The sequence below is a fragment of the Leopardus geoffroyi genome, chromosome X, assembly GCF_018350155.1.
Source record: "Leopardus geoffroyi isolate Oge1 chromosome X, O.geoffroyi_Oge1_pat1.0, whole genome shotgun sequence".
Taxonomy (NCBI): Eukaryota; Metazoa; Chordata; class Mammalia; order Carnivora; family Felidae; genus Leopardus; species Leopardus geoffroyi.
In genome coordinates this window covers 82,395,315-82,410,718 of record NC_059343.1, presented here as the reverse complement: position 1 = coordinate 82,410,718, position 15,404 = coordinate 82,395,315, and the positions used below count along the sequence as shown (strand labels likewise).

The 15,404-nt window shown below is 37.3% G+C and overlaps 1 protein-coding gene across 1 annotated transcript in view; it reads right to left on the bottom strand.

Moving 5' to 3' along the window:
• Positions 1-9,102: 9,102 nt before the first annotated feature.
• Positions 9,103-15,404, bottom strand: part of ARMCX4 (armadillo repeat containing X-linked 4) — a 45,160-nt gene continuing 38,858 nt past the window's right edge. Inside the window, exon 7 of the transcript XR_006710774.1 lies at positions 9,103-11,484. The gene's annotated coding sequence lies outside the window, so the exon portion shown is untranslated. The remainder of the gene's footprint in view (positions 11,485-15,404) is intronic.

The following is a 15,404-nucleotide window of genomic DNA, read 5'->3' as shown; positions in this document are numbered from 1 at the left end:
GTTTCAAAATATATAAAACAGAAATGGACAGAACTACAAGAAATAATAGAGATCCCCAATCACAGTGGGAGATTTTAACATATCTCTTTTTATAGCTGACAGGATGAGCAAATAAAAATAGCAGAGACATAAAAAATTTGAACATGACTGGCAAAATTGACCCAATTAATTCAAACCTTGGTTGGTATAAAGCTATACTCAACAATTACAACTATATGTTTATATATTATTTTTAAAAACATACAGAATATGTATAGGAGTACCTGGGTGTCTCAGTTGGTTAAGCGTCCAACTTCGACTCAGGTCATGATATCATGGCTCATTGGTTTGAGCCCCATATAGAACTCTGTGCTGACTGCTCAGAGCCTGGAGCCTGCTTCAGATTCTATGTCTCCCTCTCTCTCTGCACTTTCCCCGTTCTCTCTCTCTCTCTCTCTCTCTCTCATAAATAAACTAAAGATCATACAGAACGTGTATAAAAATTGATCATATCCTGGGCCATACATCAAGTTCTAACATTTCACAAAGATTAAAGTCATACAGAGTATGTTTTCTAACCATGGTGCAATTAACTAAAAATCAATAATAACAATGTAATAACTAAAATCCACGTATTTTTTTGGAATTAGGAAATACACTTCTAATAACATAAGGGTCAAAGAAGAAATTACATCTAAAATTAGAAAGCATTTTTCATGGGATGGTAATGAAAATATTATGTTCAAAGTTTTGAAAGATGCTCTGCTTCTGGCTATAATGGCCTACTAATAGAAGACTAATCCCCCCCCCCATTTAGAAGGACAAGAAAACCTGAAAAATTCATTGCTATTATATTTAAATAGATTAAATTACTTAAAGAGATCAGAAAGCTTCCAAAGCAGCCAGGATTGAGGTAGCAAAATCCTGGAAAGAAGGGAAATTTAATGAGGTGAACTGACATTTGGCACCAATTTTCCCCTTGAGGCATTGACCAGTCCATTATCAGCATTGGTGAAGAGGCTGAAAAAGAAGCTGGGAAGATACAGAAACCTGAATAGAGCTTTTAGTAATTATGCAGAGTTAAGGAGTCAAAATCCAGAGCACAAAGCCAACTAGACAGCCAGGGTTTGATGGGCTAATATCCTGGAGAAAAGGAAATTACAAAGAAATGAAATGGGTAATCTGAGTTAATTTTCTCCTTGATGCATTCACCAATTCTTAATAGGTATAGAACTAGAAGCGAAGAAGCCAAGTAGAAATAGGTAATTAAGAGTCTGGGAAGATAAACAGAGCTATTGGCAACTTCAAAATGCAAGAAAGATGAAAAATTGGAGTTTGGGGACTTTCAAGATTGGGGGAACTGATAAATTCCCCAGGCTGTCAGAAGCCCTGAAGAATTACACACTGGCAGTAAGGGTGACCTAGAAATAGAATAGGTCTGACAAAGATTGAAATCCAACCTCAAAATAGTTTAATTCTTGATTTACTTAAGCTAATTTACTCCTTTGTATACTGCTTTCCCAAAGCAAAAGAAAATCCTCTACAAATTAAGAAAATTTCATCTAAATTTTCTAGAATTTTTCTTTCATAATGTTTAACATTCAAACAAAAGCACACGAGAGACATGACAAATAGAAATTATTTTTAAAAGGAGAAGCCAGAGGGATCCTGGGAAGATGGCGGTGTAGGAGGACGGATAGGTATTGAGAAGGATAGGTATTATCTCTGATTTGAATGTCTTGTAGAATTCCCCAGGGAAGCCATCTGGTCCTGGACGCTTATTTGTTGGGAGATTTTTGATGACCGATTCAATTTCTTTACTGGTTATGGGTCTGTTCAAGTTTTCTATTTCTTCATGTTTGAGATTTGGAAGTGGGTGCGTGCCTAGGAATTTGTCCATTTCTTCCAGGTTGTCCAGTTTGTTGGCATATAATTTTTCATAGTATTCCCTGGTAATTGCTTGATTTCTGAGGGATTGGTTTAAATAATTCCATTTTCATTCATGATTTTATCTATTTGGGTCCTCTCCCTTTTCTTTTTGAGAAGCCTGAATAGATGTTTATCAATTTTGTTTCTTTTTTCAAAAAACCAACTCTTGGTTTCGTTGATCTGCTCTACAGTTTTTTTAGATTCTGTATTGTTTATTTCTGCTCTGATCTTAATTATTTCTCTTCTTCTACTGGGTTTGGGGTGTCTTTGCTGTACTGCTTCTAGTTCCTTTAGGGGTGCTGTTAGATTTTGTATTAGGGATTTTTCTTGTTTCCTGAAATAGGCCTGGATTGCAATGTATTTTCCTCTCAGGACTGCCTTCGCTGCATCCCAAAGCATTTGCATTGTTGTCTTTTCATTTTCATTTGTTTCCATATATTTTTTTAAATTTCTTCTCTAATTGCCTGGTTGACCCATTCATTCTTTAGCAGGGTGTTCTTTAACCTCCATGCTTTTGGAGGTTTTCCAGACTTTTTCCCGTGGTTGATTTCAAGTTTCATAGCATTGTGGTCTGAAAGTGTGCATGGTATGATCTCAATTCTTGTATACTTATGAAGGGCTGTTTTGTGACCCAGTAGGTGATCTATCTTGGAGAATGTTCCATGTGCACTTGAGAAGAAAGTATATTCTGTTGCTTTGGGATGCAGAGTTCTAAATATATCTGTCATGTCCATCTGATCCAATGTATCATTCAGGGCCCTTGTTTATTTTTTGATCCTGCGCCTAGATGATGTATCCATTGTTGTAAGTGGAGTATTAAAGTCCCCTGCAATTATCACATTCTTATCAATAAGGTTGCTTATGTTTGTGAGTAATTGTTTTATATATTTGGGGGCTCCCTTATTCGGCGCATAGATATTTATAGTTGTTAGCTCTTCCTGATGGACAGGCCCTGTAATTATTATAAAATGCCCTTCTTCATCTCTTGTTACAGCTTTTAATTTAAAGTCTAGTTTGTCTGATATACGTATGGCTACTCCAGCTTTCTGTTGACTTCCAGTAGCATGATAAATAGTTCTCCATCCCCTCACTTTCAATCTGAAAGTGTCCTCAGGTCTAAAATGAGTCTCTTGTAGACAGAAAATAGATGGGTCTTGTTTTTTTATCCTTTCTGATACCCTATGTCTTTTGGTTGGAGCATTTAGTCCATTTACATTCAGTTTATTACAGAAAGATATGGTTTTAGAGTCATTGTTATGTCTGTAGGTTTCATGCTTGTAATGATGTCTCTGGTACTTTGTGGACCTTGCAACATTTCACTCACACAATCCCCCTTAAGATATCTTGTAGGGCTGGTTTAGTGGTGATGAATTCCTTCAGTTTTTGATTGTTTGGGAAGACCTTTATCTCTCCTTCTATTCTAAATGGCAGACTTGCTGGATAAAGGATTCTAGGCTGCATGTTTTTTCTGTTTATCACTTTGAAGATTTCCTGCCATTCCTTTCTGGCCTGCCAAGTTTCAGTAGATAGCTCCGTCACGAGTCTTATCGGTCTCCCTTTATATGTTAGAGCACGTTTATCCTTAGCTGCTTTCAGAATTTTCTCTTTATCCTTGTATTTTGCCGGTTTCACTATGATATGTCGTGCAGAAGATTGATTCAAGTTACGTCTGAAGGGAGTTCTCTGCGCCTCTTGGATTTCAATGCCTTTTTCCTTCCCCAGATCAGGGAAGTTCTCAGTTATGATTTGCTCAAGTACACCTTCAGCCCCTTTCTCTCTCTCTTCCTCCTCTGGAATCCCTATTTTACGGGTATTATTACATTTCATCGCATCACTTAGTCCTCTAATTCTCCCCTCATAGTCCTGGATTTTTTTTATCTCTCTTTTTCTCATCTTCCTCTTTTTCCATAATTTTCTCTTCTAATTCACCTATTCTCTGCTCTACCTCTTCAGTCCGAGCTGTGGTCGCCTCCATTTTATTTTGCACCTTATTTATAGAATTTTTTAGCTCCTACTGACTGTTTCTTAGTCCCTTGATCTCTGTAGCAATAGATTCTCTGCTGTCCTCTATACTTTTTTCAAGCCCAGCAATTAATTTTATGACTATTATTTTAAATTCATGTTCTGTTATATTGCTTAAACCGTTTTTGATCCGTTTGTTAGCTGTCATTACTTCCTGGAGTTTCTTTTGAGGAGAATTCTTCCATTTCGTCATTTTGGATAGTCCCTGGAGTGGCCCAGAACTGCAGGGCTCTTCCCCTGTGCTCTCTGGAGTAACTTATGTTGGTGGGTGGGGCCACAGTCAGACCTGATGTCTGCTCCCAGCCCACCGCTGGGGCCACAGTCAGACTGGTGTGTACCTTATCTTCCCCTCTCCCAGGGGCAGGACTCACTGTGGAGTGGTGTGGCCCCTGTCTGGGCTACTTGAACACTGCCAGGCTTGTGGTGCTGCTTCTATGGGATCTGGCATATTAGCAGGGGTGGATCTTCAAGGTGCACAGGGGCGGGAGAGGCAGGTTCAGCTCGCTTTGCCTTCAGTGGTCCCCTGGGGGAGGGGCCCTGGGGCACCAAGAGGGAGGCAGACCCGTTGGAGAGATGGATCCATAGAAGCTCAGTGTTGGGTGTTTGTACGGTGCAAGCAAGTTCCGTGATGGGAACTGGTTCCCTTTGGGATTTCGGATGGGGGATGGGCAAGGCAGATGGCGCTGGCTAGCACCTTTGTTCCCCACCGAGATGATCTCTGTCCACCAGGGCTCAACAACTCTCCCTCCCATTGTCCTCTAGCCCTTCCACTCTCCGAGCAGAGCTGTTGACATAAGATGCCAGATGTTAAGTCCCGCTGGCTGTCAGAATACACTCCGTCCGGCCCCTCTGCTTTTGCAAGTCAGACTCAGGGGCTCTGCCTTGCCTGGCGGGCTGCCCTTCCACTGCCCTGGCTCCCTCCCGCCAGTCCATGTAGCTCACACCGCCTCTCTACCCTCCCTACCCTCTTCCATGGGCCTCTTGTCTATGCGTTGCTCTGGAGAGTCTGTTCTGCTAGGCTTCTGGTGGTTTTCTGGATTATTTAGGCAGATGTGGGTGGAATCTAAGTGATCAGCAGGATGCGGTGAGCCCAGTGTCCTCCTACACCACCATCTTCAAGAGACTCCTAAAAATTTTTTTTTAAATAGTATTAAAAGAATGTTTCAATACATTTAAAAAGACATAGAGTATGTTGTCTGACTACAGTGATATTAAACTAGAAATCAATAAGTAAAAGAAAACCAGAAAACTCTCAAATACTTGGAAATTAAGCAAAATACTTATAAATAACATAGATTAAAGATAAAATATGAATGTAAATTTAAACATATTTTGAACTAAATGGTAATGAAAATACAAATTATCAAAATTTTGTGGAATGCAACTAAAGCAGTGTGTAGAAAGAAATTTATAGATAGAATCATAGTTTTTATACTGCATGTTTGTAAAGGAGAAAGGCTAGAAATTAATGATCTTAGAAAAAGAACAATGAATTAAACTCAAATGAAAATGAAGAAACTAAACAGTAAAGATGAGAGCAGAAATTAATAGAAAACAAACATATGAGAGAGAAAATATTACATAGAACCAACTTTTTGCTTCTCTCTCATCTGCTTGTTTTCTATTAATTTTTGCTCTCATATTTATTACTTTCTTCATTTTCATATTTAGTGTTTAATTTTTGTGAGTTCTGTAGCAATGCCTACTTTTTCATGCCTCATATTGGTTTTCCTGATAGAAAATATCAGGAATAAGAAGCAAAATAACAGGAAAATCAACATCAGGCATGAAAAAGTAGGCATTGCTACAGAACCCACAAACATTAAACATTCAATATAAGGATAAACAGATACAAGCAAAGATGAAAATTTGATTAGTGCTGTACTTAATTTTCTAAATTGAATAGGTAGAAAAAAACAATTTCCCACAAAAAGACACTTCAGCTACAGGTGGCTTCACCAGTAAATTTATCCAAATATTTAAAGAAGAAATCAAATTAATTTTATAGAATTTTTTGCAAAGAGAAAAAGAGGAATAATCAAGATTCTCCACAGAACAAAACCAATAAGTGATAGATATAGATATATAGATATGGATATATATACAGATGAAATAGAGATAGATACACAAAGAAAAAGAGAAAGATTTTATTTAAAGGAATTGGCTCTGGCAATTGTGGAAGGTGTCAAATCTAAAATCTATAGTGTGGGCCAGAAAGCTAGAAATTCAGGAAAGAAGTGATGTCCCAGCTTGAGTCTGAAGACAACCTGGGGGGCCTGGGTGGCTCGGTTGGTTGAGAGTCCAATTCTTGATTTTGGCTTGCGTCATGATGCCAGGGTCACGGGATAGAGCCCTGTGTTGAGCTCGCACTGAGCATGGAGCCTACTTAAGATTCTCTCTCCTCTGCCCTTACCCTGCTTGCACTCTATCTCTCTAAAGTAAAAAAAAAAAAAAAAAAATCTGAAAACAGAATTCCCTCCTCTTCAAATGACCTCAGTTGTTTTCTTTTAAGGCCTGCAGCTCATTGGATTAGGCCCACTCACATGATGGATAATGATCTGCTTTGCTCAAAGTCTACTGATTTAAATGATATCTGAAAAATAACTTCACAGCAACATCCAGACTTGTGTTTGGCCAAACGTCTGGGTACTGTGGCCTAGCCAAGTTGACACATAAAATTATTTATCACACTACCCACTCTGTGTTATGATCCAAGAATAAATATGATACGAAACCTGAAAAAAATATTACAAAAAATTAAATTAAAGGTTATTCCCTCTTATGAAAATAGATGCAAAAATTTCAAACCAAGTAAAAGCAAACCAAATTGAGTGATATACAAAATAGATAATACATAATAATCAAGTTGGGTTTCATCTAAAAACACAAGGTTAAATTAACATTTAAAAATCAATCAACATAATTTGCCACATTATTATAATTAGAGGGAAAAACTTATATAAATGTTTCAATGGATGCAGAAAAGGCATTTGATAAAATTCAACCCCCATTCATGATTTAAAACTTTTAGGAAACCAGGAATAAAGGAGAACTTCTATAATTTGATAATCACCATCTACAACAAACATAATAGTTAATATAGAAATATTGAGAGCTTTCCACTTGAGATCAGTTAACAAGAAAAAGATGGCCACTATTACCACTTTTATTCATCACCATACTGGGGAGAGTACAATAAGGGAAGAAAAAATAAATAAAAGGAACAATAACTGGAAAAAAATAATCATAACTCACATACAAAATGATTGCATATGTAGAAAACCCAAAAGAATCTATAAACTAAAAATTAATAAATGATTTCCACAAGTCCACTCAATACAATGTCAGTATATTTTTAGAAATCAGTTCTATTCCCATACACCAGCAGCGAACAAGTAGGATATGAAAATTTAAAAACAAAGCCATCTGGGGTACCTGGGTGACTTGGTTGAGCGTCCGACTCTTGATTTCAGCTCAGGTCATGATCCCGGGGTTGTGGGACTGAGCCCTGCATTGGGCTCCGTGCTGAGCATGCAGCCTGCTTGAAATTTTCTTGCACACTCTCTCTCTCTAAAACACAATAATAATAATAATAAATTAATAAATAAAAATAAAAATGAAGCCATCTAAAATAGCATTGAGGGGCGCCTGGGTGGCACAGTCGGTTAAGCGTCCGACTTCAGCCAGGTCACGATCTCGCGGTCCGTGAGTTCGAGCGCCGCGTCAGGCTCTGGGCTGATGGTTCAGAGCCTGGAGCCTGTTTCCGATTCTGTGTCTCCCTCTCTCTCTGCCCCTCCCCCGTTCATGCTCTGTCTCTCTCTGTCCCAAAAATAAATAAACGTTGAAAAAAAAATTAAAAAAAATAAAATAAAATAAAATAGCATTGAGATACCATCATATCCTAGGAGTCGTTCTAACAAAATGTGTACAAATCTGAACTAATATGAGTGTAAATTGGCAAACATTTTAAAAAAAAATATGGAGATGCAAAGCACCAAGAATAACCAAGAGAATTCTGAAAAAGAACAATAAAGAGGAGTCATACTACCAAATATTAAGATGCACTATAAAGCTACAGTAATTATGACAGGATTCAAACACATTGATGCAAGGATAAACAAATAGACTAATGGACAGAGGTGCCTGGGTGGCTCAGTCAGCCAAGTGTCTGACTCTTGATTTCAGCACAGGTCATGATCTCACTGTTTGTGAGTTCAAGCCCCACGTGGGGCTCTGCACTGACACTAAAGAGCCTGCTTGGATTCTCTCTCCTTCTTTCTCTGCCCCTCCCCCACTCTCTCTATATATCTATCTCTCTCAAAAATAAATAAATAAGGATTAAACAAAATAGACTAATGGACAGAATCAAAAGTACAAGAACAGACCCATATATATATGGCAACAAGTTATCACAAATATGACACTGTAGTGTATGTAGTAGAGAAAGGACAGTCTTCTGAAGAAATGGTGCTGAGTCTATTGGATGTCTTTTTATAGGGAAAAAATATAATCTTGACACTTCATGTCACATACAAAAATAAATTCCAGGTGAATTGTAGATCTAAATGAGATAAGGCAAAACAGTAAACCTGCTAGAAGATAATGTAGATAATCTCATGACCTTATGGTAAGGGAGAATTTGTTTGAAAAGAATAAAATAAATGCATGAAAATATTGATAATTTTCTTCTTTATGAAGACACTGCTTTGTAAGTGAAAAACAAGCCACACAATCTTAATAACAATATTTGACACATGGATGGACCTAGAGGGTATTATGCTAAGTGAAATAAGTCAGATAAAAAAGACAAATACCATATGATTTCACTTATATGTGGAATCTAAAAAGACAAAACAAAACAAAACAAATAAACGAACAAAAAAGCAGAAACCACAAAGAGAACAAACTGGTGGTTGCCAGAGGGAAGGGGTGGGGGATGAGCAAAATGGGTAAGAAGGAGTGGGAGATACAAGCTTCCAGTTATGAAAGTCATAGGAATGAAAGGTACAGCATAGGGAGTATAGTCAATGGCATTGTTTGGTGACAGATGGTAACTACACTTGCGGTGAGCCTAACATAATGTATAGGCTTATTGAATCACTATGTTGTACAACTGAAACTAATGTAACTATGTGTGTCAATCATACTTCAACTTAAAAATACTTGGTGATGTAAAAATAAATAAAACGATGGATTAATCACACCAGTGATGTATATGTGAAAATTCTAAATATAATAATTATAAATGCAACCCAGAAGTATGGCAAAGAAATAATACACTATAACAAATCAATCAATTGCTGCAATAAGAACTCAAAAAATTGTCTCAGTCCCAATGTCCCTCTTACACTTATTTCATTTTATCCTTATATTATTTCTCCATTTTTTCTAAAAACTTTTAAAATTTTCAAAAGTTCAAAAGTGCATTTTACCCACTTTGTCAAACAGGATGTCACTCTCCTTTGCAGGTGCTAGCAAAAATGTCTTCATTAGTACTGCTCACGTCTTCAAGACCTAATAGCATGTTTTGTGTTCCTAAAACATCAATGTCCTATACTTGGTTGCAAGGCAAGATGACAATGTGTAATAACTTGGACAACAGAATTAGGCAGCAGATTTGAAAATGCTTAAATGCACTGATTAATTCATTCGTGGTCATATATCCTGAGATAGGAGGCATTATGAGTACTTCACTTGCTGACTCAGAATTTTTGGTCCAGACCCCCTTCTACCAATTGTAGAATTTTCATAGCCCAAATTATAGTGTATCTTATCCCCATGGTGCTTTAGCATCCTTCATAATGGACTCATAACACAATTATTAGTATCACATTTCCCAATTCAATGTATGTACCATCAAAGTTCCACTTGGCCCAACTGCATCCCCTCTCCATTCCTGGGCCCTGCCTTACTTCAAATCCAGAGGAAATACAGCAATTATCCTTTCTGCCACTGCCAATGCCACTGTGGTTCAAGCCACAGCTTGAGGAACGAGTTAATGTAGTGTCACATAAGCAAGAAAGGACTATTGCTGCTGCAAACTAACCAAACTACACACATGGAAACACAGTAGAGTTAATGCTCCAAAGGGTGAACTTTGACAAATGGAGACTAGCTAAGATCCCTTGATAATGGCTTTTCTAAGAATGATGATGACCATTTTCAATGCTACCTTTCCACATTCATTTTGTATAACATCCCAAGCTAAAGTTTATTTCTGGTTTCTCTGAGCTGTGGCTCTTCCTTGCCCTTAAACCAGAACTATCTTGCTGCCATCATAAGGTGTAGAAAACTAGGATAATGGTCCCTGGTCAGCTCTGCCCTGAAGTGTGATATTAAGCAAGATAATAGACATTTATTTTTCGAAATGGTATACTTCCATGCTTGACCCTGTCCATTCAGTCCCCCTCAGGCCTTTTGTTAAGGGTTTGGACAATGTGTGTGTTTGGGGATAGGCCTAGGGGGAAGGAGAAGGGTGGTGGGGAGAGCAGGAAGCTTTATTGGGTGGTAACTTTATCCTTACAGATCCATTCAGTCCACCATTAAGATTGGGTTTAGTGTAACTCTCTGGCACTGTTGACCATTTATAATAATACAGGATCTTTGATTAGGCATAGAACCCCCTGTTTATTGAGCATTTCTAAGTTTGCAGAAGGCATAACATATTACCAAGTGGGGTAGCATTTCTTTTTGAAAATAAAAGAATGATGAGTTATGTTACTATAAGAAAAAAAATTACCAAGTAGACCAGATTCTTAGTGTTTGCTGCTCAGAACATTCACTCCCTAAGATCAAATACATCAGAAACCAAATTATCATCAGATGATTAGTGCTCAGGGAATCAGGACAAGCTGACTTAGCTAGATGTTGGTGCTGTCAAAGTAGGTATATCTAATTCATTTAGTGTTGCTCATGTGTTTCCCCCTATATAGGTGATCAAATCCTTCAAATTTTCCCTTTATGGATTCTAGAGATTTGATCACACTGAGGAAGGTTCTTCCTACCTCTAGGTTATAAAAATAGGCTCTTGTTCCCATCAAACTTTTTATAAACACAATTCAATGCTTTCCTTTTTAATTTTTCTGTTATATACAGTTTTGTGTATTGTGAAGTAGGTGTCTATTATCAACACTTACCTTTTTCTGACAGCATACTTTGTGGAAGGTTTTTGGTTACCTCCAAAACGTTAATTTTCTCCATAAGTAGAAACATTATTTTTTTATGCTTGCTACTTTTGAGGGATGGTGCACTGAGCTACTACAGTAATATCTTATATTACAGAAGTCATTTTCTTAAAAATAGAATTAATAGTTTGAGTAGTTCCTTAGTTCAAGACTAGAAAACAGGGCCTGGGGCAAAAGTTGACCTTGAGATGTATAATACAAGGGAAAAAGTGTGAGGGGAAAAGGGAAGTGAGACAAAGAAAGAGGGAAGGCAAATATAAGGAGGTAAATTACTCATCTGGACAGAACTTTTCAACAAAAACACAGCTGATTACTTACATCACATGATGTCTTCAGTAAGGGCACATAAAATTACTGCACCTATGACAGTCTAAGTGGAAGGGATAGAAAAGAATTTACCTGTTAGCTCTCTTTAGTAGTCTCCATTGGTCAAAGTCCACCCCACAGGGTGAACTTAGCAGAGAAAATAACCAAACAGAAGCATAAGCACACATTTTGCCTGACCATATCAATTTGCTAAACCTACACTTGGGATGTTTATTGAGACAAGACAAGTAAACTATGAATTTTAAAAAAGAAAGCCACTTTCCCGAGCCTTGAAATATTGTGCTTTAGGTGACAATTTATAAGAGAAGTATACTTCACTTTTGTAAAATTACCTTTGGACACATTTTACTGGGATAGACCCACTTAAATTCCTGAAATTGTTAGATGATAACAAAATCAAAATATCCTCCAAGTTCCTAATTTCCTCAGTTTCCCAGGAGCTGCCATCATCTCTAAAGACAGGACACTGCCTCCTCCATGCCCCCATGATCTGCCACTATCATGGCCACAATCCTAGAACTATACCCTTCCCAAAATGATTGAGAGTGGCAACCTCCAGTGTGAAAGCATCAGGACACTGGCATGTGGCTTGGCTGGCCATGTGGCCTGCCTGGACCAGGCTGTCACACATCTGTCTCACACAGCACTTCCCAAAGTCTGGGCAATTTGGTTCCAAATAATACCAGGTGTGGGACATCAAAAGTACATGCCATGCACATAGGGCTGTGCCACGCTAAGACTAGTTCCTCCTCAGTCTCTGTTCAACAAGAGTTCCAGAAAATTTTTGGCATCCACTCACACCCTAGGTCGCCACATTACCACAGCAATGACAATTCTGTATTAAATGCCCACTGTTGCGTGACCTGGTGTCATGGAAATTAAATGGTCACAGAAGCACAAAGAGACTATATATACATCCAGTGATCTCCCAGAAGGAAGAAATAAAGATAGAAGTGGGAAGGAGGGAGAAGGGAAAAGAGTGGGGAGGAAGGAGGAGAAATCTGCCAGAGCAGATGGATGCTAGTCAGGCCTATGCCCCTGCCACATGGTGGCTTTTTATTACTTAACCTCATTTTTACCCACATTTCAAATGAGGTTAAGTAAAAAAAAAAAAAAAAAAAAAAAAAAAAAAAACTCAGCACCCCAAATTCAACATGGCTTGATGTAAATTTCTTTTTTAGATGTTCAAGCTACACATCTGGGTCAGAAAACAAGTGTGTTCTCATTGCCTCTGTGTCCTCAAGTATCTCCAATGAATTTTTTTTAGGAGAAAATTAGAAAGATTTTAAATCAGGCTCTGCAAGTTTATTTACAGTGTACCTAATTTTATAAAAGTTACTCAGTACCCCAACTTGAACAAATCAATACAAAAGTCATTATTATTTGCTCAATAGCCAAACTGCTCATCCTACCTGACACATAAGAGCACCAAGATAAATATTTTCTCTTTTTCATCTGAACCTCAACTATTGGCAATTCCTAAGACTTTACTCTTTCTTCTACACTTTACTGTGTGGTTATCTATAAAGTTATGGACTCGACATAAAGAATATCATCTCCATTTCTGTCTTCATCAAGGGGAGTTTTGTATAAAATATCTGTGGAGGCATTATACAGACATTTGGTTCCAAAGAAAGCGATTTTAAAACAACCAATTGCTGGGGTACCTGGGTGGCTCAGGTGGTTGAGTGTCCAACTTTGGCTCAGGTCATGATCTCGCAGTTTGTGGGTTCAAGCCCTTCATCAGCCTCTGTGCTGACAACTCAGAGCTTGGAGCCTGCTTCAGATTCTGTCTCTCTCTCTCTCTCTCTCTCTCTGCCCTCCCCCGCTCTTCCTCTGTCTCTGTCTCTGTCTCTCTCTCAAAAATAAATAAACATTAAAAAAATTATAACAACCAATTGCTCAAGTTTGGAAGGCCACTGACTCTGCCTCTTACTGATGAAGTGATCTTGGGAAACTTACTTATATCCTCCAAGTGTCATTTCTTCTGCAATAAAAATATAATAATATTTACTTGACAGGATTGTTGAGGAGATTAAGTGGAGGGGGTAGGAACTCTATAAATGCCAATCAGTGTCTGACAAATATTAGGTACTACCGACTTTTTTCTTCTTTAATATACATCTTGTAGATAAATGCGTTGCTTATCAAATTTGAGTAATATTATTCTTAAAAAGAAAGAAAACTCAAGGGCTTCTAGTTTTGTCTGAAATTATTATTGTAATCAGGAGAAAAGCAAACAAATTTATTCAGCATAAGTTCTACATGACATAGGAACCCTCATAAGAAAATGAAGATCCAAAAAAGTGGCAAAATCCAAGTGTTTATATAGTAGGTTGAAGGAAAAGATGCAATTGTGTAAAAGTAGCTAAAATATGGGGAGATTAAAGGAAGGTAAAATTTATTTTAGCAAGATCTTTTTGTACAGAAATATCTCAACCTTAACTCCCTCTCTGGTGATAAGAATGTGTCTGTCTTTCCTCCTGGTTTAGGGAATACAATTTTCACATAAGATTTTTTTTTGGTTTTTGTTTTCTTTTGTTTTAACTTGTTATATTTTTTACTTTTTTTAATTTACATCCAAATTAGTTAGCATATAGTGCAACAATGATTTCAGGAGTAGATTCCTTTGTGCCCCTTACCCATTTAGCCCATCCCCCCTCCCACAACCCCTCCCGTAACCCCCAGTTTGTTCTCCATATTTATGATGTCTCTTCTGTTTTGTCCCCCTCCCTGTTTTTATATTATTTCTGTTTCCCTTCCCTTACTCATATGAGGACTTTAAGAGACAAAACAGATTACTTAAGGTTTTTATCTCCTCCCTTCCTGTGCCTATTTTTTCAAATGTTTTTAGCTCAAAATAATCCTTATGCCAAAGTGGCATATTCTACCAACCCTAACTCTTACATAAAGTTCAAAACAAAAAAAAACTTCACAAATTAAAATAAACCAAGCCACAAAATAAAGAAAATTTAAATTAACATTACTGAGATTGATAATGTTGCTTTGTTGGCTCCAAATCACAATCTGTAATATGAATACGGTAGTCATACAACAGCACCCATTCCCTTGATGTTGACACCTGTGTAAGCACCAATTAAATTGAGATATAGGCCATTTCCAACTGTCCAGAAGGTTCCCTCATGCCCCTCCCAATCATTCCCCAAAGTAACCACTGGTCTTATTCCTATCACCATAGATTAGTTTTGCTTATTCTTGAATTTCATATAATGGAATCACATGATAAATGTTCTTTTGAATCTGGCTTATTCAACATTATATTTGTGTGAGTCATCCATATTGCCACATATAGCAGCATGCGTTCTTCCTTCTTGCTGTGTAGCATGTAAATATAGCACACTTTATTTATCTATTATACCGTTGATGGTCATTTGTTTCCTGTTTGAGGCTATTGTGAATAAAGATGATATGAACAGTCTAAACAAATAAATAAATAAATAAATAAATAAATAAATAAATACATTCCTTCAGTAAGGGGAATCTGATGACTCCCCCTCAACCCTCTGCCAGTTTCCTAACTCAAACTACTGCAAAACCTCTATCAGTACAAAATGATGTACTTATTATGGAGCAAATACATCCTTTATGTATTAAATACATTTTTACATTTTTCTCATTGACTAGAATTTCATTGATCTAAGATGCCTTTGATTATTAGATGCATCATTATTTTATGTACCACTACAAAAGGAAAAAAAATACTTCTAATTAAAGTATGGCACAATGCTAAGATGCCATCAACTGTAAGATGCATCATAACTTTGGAGATCCCAAACTATGGGGGAAAGAAGTTATCTTATTTATGATCAGTGAATACAGTAGTGCTACTTTGTGCTATGACAATATTTAACAGAACACAAAAGTTGTCTCCCAAGTCACCAGTCATTCTCAAAACATCCCCATTTTTATCCTATCCTTCAAGCTCAGCTTACTTAAGTGCCT